The sequence below is a fragment of the Microtus ochrogaster genome, linkage group LG2, assembly GCF_000317375.1.
Source record: "Microtus ochrogaster isolate Prairie Vole_2 linkage group LG2, MicOch1.0, whole genome shotgun sequence".
Lineage (NCBI taxonomy): Eukaryota > Metazoa > Chordata > Mammalia > Rodentia > Cricetidae > Microtus > Microtus ochrogaster.
In genome coordinates, this window is record NC_022028.1 from 13,193,738 (window position 1) to 13,205,876 (window position 12,139).

Here is a 12,139-nt window from a genome sequence, read left to right on the forward strand (position 1 = left end):
AAACTAAGATACTACACATAGAGAACTTATAGTAATAAATAAAAAACAAAAAAAGCACCTAGAAAGTGTTTTCAATGTACTTGGTGTGTTTGAAGTTTTCCAATATTTGAATTTCATAATGGTATAGCTGGCTCCAAAATACATCCTTAAGAAAAGCTTATGATGGGATCAGTATTGGCCATAATTGTGAAATGTAGGATTATTGAAACCACTGCACATATTGAACATATAGAGAAAATTTGCCTCAAGAACATAGAGTTGATTTGTTAGACGTGCCGCACTGACATGCAGGAAATGCTTCTCAGAACAAATCTAGGAAAGCTATAATCACCACAGACCAATGAAAATACAATGCATTTTAAGCAAATTATTAGTTTCTGTATCCTGCAGTAGTTACTGAAGAAAAACACTTCCTTCTCAGGAAATGGTTTGACTCAGTAATACCATCATCCAGTTGAAGCGTTTCAACCAGAAATAATGCAGTGTTCCTATTAAGCTGGCCATTGTGTACAGCTTAATCTTAGTCACAGATATTCTAATCTCATGACATGGTAAGAGACAGCAACATGACCCATTATTGAACATCTCAAAGATAAAAATTAAACAGAATGTAATATTTGATTCTCATTACGAGCTATCGCTTTAAATTGAATTTGGTTTCTACATGCCCTCCTTTTGGTTTAATGTTAGAGGACCCCACGGTCAACTCCTAGTCTTTACACAAAGCAAGACTTTAAATAGCTAACTCACAGAGAAAATGTGATTTCACTTCCTTTCAAAGACTCAATGCAAATTCCATTGCATTCCTGAGAGACCTTGAGATTTATTCCACATTTCTCTTGAAACACAGTATGTCATGCAGTTGAAACACAGAAGAGCAAAACCTCTGGCTGCTCCACTGTTCTCTGAGATTGATTGAGGCGCTTATTGAGGTCAGAAAGGTATTGCTATACACTATAGTGAAGCTGAGACTGGACGTATGTGTTCAGGGGAGACTGGAAAAGTGTAAAACTGACCAACAAGGTCACAGGGTCATCCAAGTAGAAAGTAAAAAGATTTTGATAGAAAAAAATGTTCAGCACTGACTAAAGAAAAGAATTACATTGGCTTGACTCAGAGAAAAGCTTTTAAGTAAATCTCAGAGCTTAGAGACTATAAAATAGGATTGTGAGAGAGGTAGTATTTAGAGACTTTTTTATTTAGAAATATTTTAATGGTGTCAAAAGGGATAACTACAAATGTTTTTTTGTACTCTCAGGGAAAATGCAGATAACACAGATGATATGTTTAATAAGATAAGCAAGGGAAGGCAAGAAATGTTCTCCCACAGGCAGAATGCAATTGCCTTCAATTAAAGCAAGCTCTCACAGCTTTGAGACTTGGGTTGGTTTTACATCCTTACGCTATACATCATGATAGAAAAAAGCTAAATTAAAGATTAAACCATTGACTATAACAATTTATAAAAAAAAGTTAGTAAGGCTAAAATTTTGCTATATTAAGAATACTCCAATTGTATTATTTTAAAGTTCTAGGAAGTAAAGGAAATTTCAACCAAAGAAAGGCAACAGAAGCCATGGAAAACTCCAAAGAGAAACAATGGATACAAATGCTTGCTTTTAATTGCCTTTAAGGGTGTTCCAGGTCTCTGTTCCTTCATTAGACTTTTGCTCATTATTGATATGTCCTTCATACGTATACATTATTAGCAGAGAAATAACCTTAAAACACAGAAAGGAAAAAAAACCCACAATATTCAATAAACAGTCCAAGCAAGCAAGGTGTATGAATTAATGTGTGTGTTTCTGCTTACATTGTGCTATCCCATGATATTGGAACAATAAATTTCAATAGCCATCTCTGCCTGGTTTCAAAAACTACTTCCTGATTACTTAGAGGTAAACAAATGCCTTTCATATTGCTAGAACTTGTGAACAAACACATAAAGATATGCCAAAGCACGATCTTTTCTTCCCCACACAAAACTATTAAAACATCAATATTACTGCACTAAAGACGCTCTGAGAACACCATAGAATAGAATCAGGAAAAGCATAAGAGCCGGCGTTTGGGGAGGAGTGCTCTAAAACATTGTCTTCTGGACGGGATGTGGCTGTTGTTCTCACAGCAGTAGTGGTTACCCGCACAAACCCTGGGTTTTGGCACCATATGTTAGTTAAAAGAAAATTATTTCAGTTCACAAAGCTGATTTGGGACTACCCTTCAGGAGAGCATCCTCAGATGAATCATAGGCTCATGGCAATAGAGTCATGAAGAAGCCTTTAGTAGAAAATACAGGAAGAGAATATAGAGTATCTTGGGAAATATAGAACATCATAGGAAAGTGGATCAGAAAGCGACAGACACAGATGTTCCTGGATAATAGTAGTTTCTTGCTCAAAAGTATTCATTGGGGTGAATAAGCTTTATATCAAGTAATCTAGTCTAGAAACCCTGTGCGCTAGGACTCACAAGGAGGGAGAACACCAGAGAAACATCATTTTATACTTCAAGCTTTTCCTGAACCCACAGTTGACATGGGAAGGGAGACTGTAAAGCCTCACAGCACATGCATCGCTGCATTATTCTGTCCAGAGTGAGAAAACACAGTAGGACATGGATGGTTTGTGCGAGACAGGAAGTATAAGAGATAAAAGGTTTATAATCTAAGAAAGACTCGCATTAACTGTGACTTGTCAACATCCCATTCTGCACTGGAAGAGACTCCTGAGACTTCACCCTATCCAGAGAACTATTCGACTTAATGGTTTCTGGGGGAAGGGAAATCATTTTCTCCAGTGGGATAGTCACTGATGACTTGTCTATGTTCCAGGAACACCTATGCTCATGAAAGTTACCCTAATTAAACTTAGGAGGCCACCAAATTCAAAACAAAAAAAGACATGACAGTGGGGAGGGTGGTGGGGTTGTTGAGAAAAACAAGAGGTTCAGCAGGAGTGGGAATAAAATAAGAGAGGGTAATGGGGGCTGAAAATTACTAAAATATATTATCTGTAAAAAAAAATATATATGAAAATAAAAGGCCGGAGAGATGGCCCAGTGGTTAAGAGCACTTGTTCCTCTTTCTGAGGACCCAAGTTTGGTTTCAAGCACCCACATGGCTACTCACAACTGCCCATTACTAGAGTCCCAGGGCATTCAATGCCCTTTTCTGGCCTCTATGCACACTACAATTACATGCACATACAAAAAACATTCATACACATAAAAAATAATAAAAAAAGAATATCACAACAAAACCGAAACAACAAAGCAAACCAAAACCTCTTATTGCTAATCTGGATCTGAGCTTGAACTTCCTTCCTTCCTTCCTTCCTTCCTTCCTTCCTTCCTTCCTTCCTTCTTTCCTTCCTTTATTTCATTCTTTTTTTTTTTTTTTGAGACATGGTTTCTCTGTAGCTTTGGAGCCTGTCCTGGCACTTGTTTTGTAGATCAGGCTGGTCTTGAACTCACAGATATCTGTCTGCCTCTGCCACCCAAGTTCTGGGATTAAAGGCATGTGCCACCACTGCCCAGCTTTAGCTTGAACTTTAATGTTCATGGACCAATGCTCCCTATCTTTCATACTAATATTTACTATTTTCACCAAATATGTTCGTTGTGACTTTAGGCAAATTATACCTACTTCTTGATGTATGAGTCACTGCCAGTCAAATGGTCCAGTTACATTGCTATTGGTCAGAGTGCAGGATACTCTTGGTTTATGAGATCTAGTTTGTGATTCTTCACTGAAAGTTTGTCATGAGTCAATGTTCTAATTTTAGCTTCTGTTTAAAATAATAAGAATTTCCAAGAACAATTCAACAAAATCAACTCCTAATTCAATATTCTTGCCCTTAGTCTGATTTCTTTTTCAATATCAGAACAATCTGGAGATTTACTAGATATCACAATCAAAAGCATCCAATAAATAACTTTGATTTAAAGACAGTAGGCTTATTAGTTTTGATTTGTAATAATTAGGAGAAAGGAATATGCATCCAAGAGGGTATTACACTTTTGAGCACTTGACAGGCTCCTAAGGTAGAAAGACTATATTGATGTCTTCTAATAGATCCATAGCTTTTTTCTCTTTGTTATCTTAAGTTAAATACACCTATGTTTTATGTTATTTTAAGTCCTCTTCAAAGTGCGCCAACACTTGCATTTCCAAATGATTTAAATAAGTGTTCAGTTTTACATACAGCTGACCTCCAAAAATAGCAAGGTCTTAAGATTTTTTCCTACCATGAAGTTTGACAGGGGAATTAGACTTTTTAAAACCTTTTGCATAAATAAATACATCAAAACCCTTTAGTCTACATGATTATGGTGGTACTTGCCTATAATCGCTGTATTTCGAAGGCTGAAGATAGTTATAAATTTGAGCCAGCCATAGCTCCATAGATAGACTGTATCCAATAAATAAATACAAAAAATCAATAATGTTATTGTCCTTCAATATTATGGTTACTAGAGAGAGCCTACCTTGATGCTTTTTATAATATATAAAAATGTATTAAAAAGTAATGGAAACAAAATTTGGGTAACTACAATGTTAAAGACACAATGATCAATGCTTTTCAACACTGAATGAATAATTCAGTCTTTCACTTTTTAGATGCCATTGCAATGTAAAACTGGATAGCTAAATGGTCATTTTAATTAGGCTACTTATTCTATCATCTGTGCTAAAATAGAAAGCAGTTGGGTATAATAAACATCACCACCAGCATCTTTGTTAACACAGTGGCAATTTGTAAGAGAATAGTTTTGGAAAAAAGAAACTAAGTCTTCAATGATTTAAACAATTTCTAAGTGTATGACACACATTAATTTTTCTGTGTAAGCAAGTAGAATTTCCTTTGCAAAGTGATGAATGTACATTGATCATTTGTTGAAAAATCCCAGGACTACCCTCAGAATTATCATAATCTTTTGTTGAGCTAATTAGCAAATTTTATTTGTTCTAGGTCATAGGTCCATTTCTATTTGGTCCACACCTCTATCCCACCACTACTGTCTGCTCCTTTCACTGTCTACCCAGGATTCCTATAGGAGCTTGGAACCTTATCTGCTATCTTAATCTGTTTCATCCATTCTTCCTACCATTACTGAAAGTAAACCACTCAACAAGCAGACAGGATTAGGGGCCCTGCTGTTTCTTACTTTCCAGAAAAGAGAAATAAGGGGCGAGGCATGAGAGTACTGGATATTTTTTGTACTTCAAAGAGTCTGCCATTGGCCATGAGAACGAATGTAAGGAATGAGTCAGAGGACTCAGCTCTGAGACGATGGCTCAAAATTACTGGGGTTTGAGGGAGTTTCTTTACTTTTTAGAAGCTCTTTGTTAGTGAAGTAGGAAAAGCCAGGAGGCAAGACCCACACAATGAGAAAGAAGCATGCCACGTTTCTATGAGAGTTGAGTATTCTCCAAATTATTTTTTAAAATATGTTCTAGTCTTACACAGAAATATTCCAAACTTTATCATAATAATTTTATTTCAAATTAATGCAAGACATGGGACTCTACATTTTAATATCTTTGTATGTCTAAAATTGAAATATTACATTGATTTAATTAAATTTCAAAAAGTTTCTTTCCCTTAATAGTAAAAATATAGGAAATATGTTTATAGCATTGTTAATTTCTCCTATGGTGTTAACTATGATCAGTGCACACATTACACAGTAAATTACATTTTCTAGACAGCTTCCTATTTCCTTTGCTGAATAGATAAGTTGCTAATTAAACTTCTAGAGCTGGTTGGCTAAGTTATAGCCTCTTGCTAATGAGAACACAGACTTCATTTGATTTTGTGGTTACATATCTACTTTTAACCTCTTTATTACATATCTGCTACCTTGTTCACTGTGTTCTACCAGTACTCAATAAAGTGTCAGTGCAGTGTTGATACCCAAGGAATTATGGTCAAATAAATGAAGTTGTGAATGCATTAGTCAGCAGTGAAGATTAAATTACTTAGTGAATGAATAAATGGCTCTTATACCCTCACTGCTGTGGTTGCTGTTTTTTGGTTTATTAAAGTTTTAGGTGTCATATTATTATACTGTATGTAAATGGTGTGTGGATGTAGAGGTCAGAGGGCAAAGCTGTGGAGCTGGCTCTTTCATTCTACCATTAGCTGGATTCTGGGGATCAAACAAAGGTTATCAGTTTCTCATGCGACAAACCCTTCACTGGCTGAGCTATCTTGCTGGCCTAATTTATTTCGCTAATATAGAAAAATAATCACTTGATCTTCAATCAATCCCCACCTTGTTAATAAGCACAGGATACCATTTTAGTCAAATCTCAGCAAGACAAGAGTTTATGCCAGGTATAGCATTAGGATTACCCATACAGCTTTGATTTCATGGACAATCTATGCAGTTGCTTGGGACACAGTACTGAATGACCTGTAGAAACAATAAGGGCTTTGAAATAAATTAGGTTTGCATATTTGGCTACTTTATTTTTCATCTAAGTAGCAGAATTTTAAAAGTTAAAAACTGTGAGTTCTGTTGAATAATAATTTCAAAATATAGTGTTTTAGATACATTTTGAAAAATCTAACTTTAAAAACAACAAACCACAATATTTACTATAGGTTAGTCAGCAGATTTTAGTTGGGTCCCCCAAAATTCATTTTTCAAATAAGTTCTATTTCAGTTGTTCTCAAGAAGGGATGATTTTGTTCCTTTCAATAGAGAGGTAAATTTTCAATATTTGAAGTCATTTTTATGATAATGCTCAAGGTAGCAGGGCAGCGGGGATGGGGAGGCTGCTACTGGCATCCAGTAAGAAGAAACAAATGGTACTGGTAACAACCTGTAATAACAAAAGATGTTGCTATGTGGTGGGGAGACAGAGAGGGCAAAGCCAGTGACATCGAGTCTTCTAGGCTGGTTTCATGACACAGATACATGGAGGCTACATAAATCCTGGAAATATCTCAATTTAATGTGCAGGGTTTACAATGGTTGTAAAGGAAGTATTTCTTTTTCTAGAATTTCCATTACTAAAAGTATTTTATTCTCCAGTGATTTGAGGTTGAGACATAAGTGAATTATCAGTTTACTTAACAGCATAAGCATATATCTCTAAGTAATCTGAAAAGGAGAGAGCAGATTGGGGAATGGAAACTACAAAACAAAACAAACAACAACAATAAAATACGATCAACCAGCTATCCTACAAAACAAAAATAATGCAAATGTTCATTTCACTCTTTTAACAAATAGTCTCTTCATGGCTGGCCACATAGTTCATTGGTAGAGCATTTGTCTAACAAACTGTGACAAAACAACTTACTTTACTGTCTTGAAAGAACATAGGAAGAACACTTAAATTTTCAAGAACACACAGCAGTGTGTTTGTCCCTTTTTATCTCAGTACTGACAGCCAAAGGACACACAAAACACACACACACATACCCTTTAATATATAATGAGTGATGTGTACTTGAAATATACTGAAAAAATTGACATTGTATGCTCTTATATATTGTAGATATTTTGACTAATTTAATTATAATTTTTCTGGTAAGGGCTGGAGAGATGGCTCAGTATCGATGTATAATCATTAGGACTGGAGTTTGTATCCCAGCATGCATGTAGAAGCTGCAAACCCAGCAAACACCTGTAACCACATCTCTGAGAAAGATGGTGGAGATTGAAAGATCACTTGGTCTTTTTGGTATCCAACCTAGCAAAGAACACATGAACTTGTTTCAGGGAGAGATCTTGATTCAAAGAAATACATAGAAGGTATTAGAAAAGTACACCTAATGTCTTCTCCTGGCCTCTTTGAACACACACACACACACACACACACACACACACACACACACACACACACATCATGATATGATATGCACATATATTCACATAAACAAACACACACAAAGAAACAAACAATAAATATTTGAAAAATACTATTGCTAGTCTGGGACAATGGAAGCTGCAGCTCAGGAGAAAGGCATGTGCCTAGAATGGACAAAGCATGCGTTCAATCTCCCACTGCTCCCTAAAATATATTTTTCTCTACACACAATTATTGCAAAAATCTGACTTCACAACTAGAAAGCAATATGACAGTTCTCTTTAGATCACCAAATAACCTCCACTAATTGATCATTTGTTTCCTTAAAATTAAATTATTATCCTTTGTGTCTCAAGACAAATGCAAGCCTCCTTTCATATCAATGCACAAGAGTCGCTTCTTTTACCAACAGCAGTTGATCGACCATTTAGCAGAACAAATTAAGAACTTATCAGCAATTATGAAAATAATTTCCTTCTTACATTGAAATACTTTGCGGTGCCTCAGCTAAGCACATTGTTATTCTGGGTGGTGTAGGTGTTACTGAAAGGCAATGTGAAAAAAAGACCCTGAATTTTGAATTTGTCCTATGAACACTGAATCACTTTGTATTTTCTGTGGCAGAAAACTTATGTTTCTCTCTTGAAAGAACATAGAAAGAACATTTAAATTTTCAAGAACACATAGCGGTAGGTACAGTGTACATCTGAACTAGACAACTATGTAGTTTGAAATCATACTTTGTACTCTTTGTATCTGTTCATTTATTTTGTATAGCACTTATATGAATATAGGGAAGGGGAAGGCTATGAAAATTTGATATACTATTAAATACTCCATTCTGTTTTAATTCAGTAAATATTTATTAAATTCTCTGGTCCAGGGACTGTGCCATACATTAGAAAAACAGAAATGGGTTCACAAAGCAAGGGATCCAAAGAAATCCATGAATGAAGACAGGCCTTCCAGAGAAAGCTAATATTTTCAAGACAAATTTTAGTTCATGGAACTCTCAAAAGTAAGTTCTTTTGTGTTTAGTATCTGAAGCAGAGCAAACATTTAAGAAAAATTCAGGTCAGGCTAAACGATTTATCAACATAGGTTTATTTATCAACAAACTGTCTTTTTATTAAAGTTATGGTGAGGAGAGGGCGGCTTGTCTAAAGCACAGGGGCATGATTCCTCTGGCTTCTTTCTGGAAAATGGCCTGCTATTTCTTTCATTAGCAATGTAGTGTATCCACTTATGGCTCATTTTCTAGTATTTTCCTGTTTTCCATTTGCATGCAAAAGTTTCTTTATTTTCCCACTATATCCATTCTTTTGCACAGCTGCAATAGACTGGATACTTTTTAAACAACAGAAATTTACTGCAAATAGCTCCAGAGGTTGAGAAGTCTAAGCTGCGAGCTTTCAGTGTCTGGTGATTGCTTATTTCTCACACACCATGCCTTCTACCCTGTACTCATTGCTTCTGCCAATGCTCTAGCAAAGTATTTGAAAAAGGCAACTTAAAGGAAGACAAAATTAATTTGGCTAGTGGGTTAAAACAGATAGAGAAATCCCTTATGGTAAGAAAGCATCGTGGCTCTCATTCATTCCTCAACAAGCTGGGATACGAATGTTAGTGCTGAGCTCACTTTCGCCTTTAACTTCAGGTTGGAACCCCAGTCCACAGTAGAGTCTCACCTACATTCAGGGTGGGTCTTCCCTTCTCCTTTAAATCTTTCTGAAAACCTTAAAGGCACACTCAGAGGCTTGTTTCCATGCCGCTGTCAATTTGACTATGATAATTAACCATCACACAAGACAAAAGGACAAACATATGCCACACTATTGCTTGTAGACCATTTCAACATAGGAAATTTGGGAGATACAGATGTCCCAACACAAGCATCAGCATCCATTCAGCATATCAGAGCTGTTAGACTAACCAAATACTCTATTTGCAATTTATTTCTACATGTTCAGTAGATGGTTATGAACTTAACATCCAATCAATACCTTCTAAGTCTTGGCGATCTTGCTCTGAGTTTTGAAATGACTAGAAGTGAAACGTAGTAAGAGAGACTCCTTTGTAGCCAGCAGATATTGAAATGGCCTAGGTATCGTTCTTCTCTTTCATGTGTATTCTACATTCAAGTTAAAAACTACAGAGGATCCATTCATGTATCTACTCCCAGGAAGAAAACTGACAGTTTGTAGACTTTGGTAAGTAGTACTTAGCTGGAGTAAATTCTGAGATTGTACAGTTTATTATTATGTCTATATGCCTAATAGAGTGGCTTATACTATATGCAATGCATTGCTCTCATAATTGAGCCCAAGTATTTTATGAATTTTGTTGGGTTAATAAAATTCTTGGATGTATATTTTAAGCATACAGGTGTTCTCATGTTGTAGCTCCTGGTTGACTACGACTGTGTTTTTTGACATGGTTGAAAATACATATGTGTATGTATCATTGTTTTAGTACTATTTCTGTTTTTAAATTCCTCTTTCCCCCATGACCAACCAACCAACCAACTAACCAACCAACCAACCAACCAACCAACCGACCGACCGACCGACCAACCAACCAACCAACCAACCCACCAACCCACCAACCAACAGAAATCCTGGGTTCGAGTTTCAAGTTCTTGTCTGTGTTTATAAATAACACTTCTTAAAACCTAGTAAACACAACTTTCTCTCTTATAACTGCAATCACTGAGGACAGGAGATGATGCCACCCGCGTTAAGAAATAGAAACTGTCCTATCTTCCTTAGCATAGGCAACTAAGCACACTACCCAAGAACAGTGACAGCTTTGTGGCACTTGAGGGAATTCAGGACAATGAAACTTTCCTGATTTTCACCAAAACAAGGTTTTAATAAAAACATTAAAAAAAAGAAATTGTAGACTGTAAGTTCACACCAAACAGTTATTTGGATAAAGTATGATAGTAATTTCACAGCCTTATGTGCACTTTGTCTTAGAGATACCAATATATGTTAAAGAACAGATTTCCAAATTACTCTCTATTTATAGGCTGTGTTTGCATATATTTTTAAATGTTTTCTTTGGGTTTTAATCTTTGCAAATTCTCCTCTGTGATAGCAACTCAGCTTGACTTCAAGCGTAATTTGTAAAATATCGTGACTTGATTTATAACCCTGAAGTGTAATTACTCTGTGCCCATTATATCAGCAAATGAAAAGGATCAAACAGTAGGCTTTAGTTTCTACCAAAACCATTACCACTGCATGCAATACTATTATTTTTCCTCAGAAACCCTCAAAGTTAAATCTACAACTCCTAATTTTTAAGCACCTAATGAGAATAATTTTATATTGTTCTCATATTAATGAATGTTCTTTCAACCTACACTTTACTTATATTAAAGGATATTCATCAACATTCTAAGATGTGTCACACACACATATATTGTTGCTGTGGTTTAGATACTATTTGAATGTGTCCTCAAGGAACCATGTTGAAGCTTCCTCTCAAATAGGATAGGATTATTAAGGGGTGGGGTCTAGCAGAATGTCCTTAGGTCATTGGTGTCTCACCCTTCTTTCTGGCTACTGTTAAGTCACCTGCCATGAGGCTTTGCAAAAGACAAGACTATTTTGTTTAGACATTCAGACATCAGAACTGTGGGGTATATAGTAGTAAGGCAATATAACCTTGGATTTCATTAAAATATAATAAACTAGTAACACCTTTTCAATAACATCTAAAGATAATCATTAGTTAAGTATGATTATTGAGAATTCAAGGCACAAACTTGTAGTTTTTTCTATAGTACAATTAGACAATTCTGAGCCTTAAAATAGAGCAAGGAAATGAAAGGATAAATATTAAGGAAAATGTCCAACCCATTGATTATAAGATATATAAGTAAAGAAAAATTTTACCCTGAATCATTCAAATGGCAATAAATAAATATATCTCTAAAATTATTCAATAAGAAAATGTAAGTAACTTAAATCTTTCATCTTTTAAAAATCAAACCACAGATATTACTAACTTATGAAGTTTATCAGGAGCCTGTCTTCCAGCCAAATCCAAGTTATTGCTATTAATGGTATGCCCCTTAATATTTTATCAACATAAACTTTAAATTCTGTCAAAAGAGTGTGTTGGGGGACATCTCAGGGCCCCAAAGAAACAATTTATAAATCCAGTCTCTTTAAATACCCATTCTACCCTCCACAGATATGGTGCACAGATATATGTTCAAGAAAAACACCCCTACACATAAAATAATTAAAAAATAATATACCTGCATAAAAATAGGGATCTACAAAGCAATGGAGCAGATGAAAA

The 12,139-nt window shown here is 35.5% G+C and overlaps 1 protein-coding gene across 3 annotated transcripts in view; it reads right to left on the reverse strand.

Annotated features, from left to right (window-relative positions):
• Adgrb3 (adhesion G protein-coupled receptor B3) overlaps nucleotides 1–12,139 on the reverse strand; it is a 704,417-nt gene that overhangs the window by 284,296 nt on the left and 407,982 nt on the right. The window lies entirely within an intron of this gene.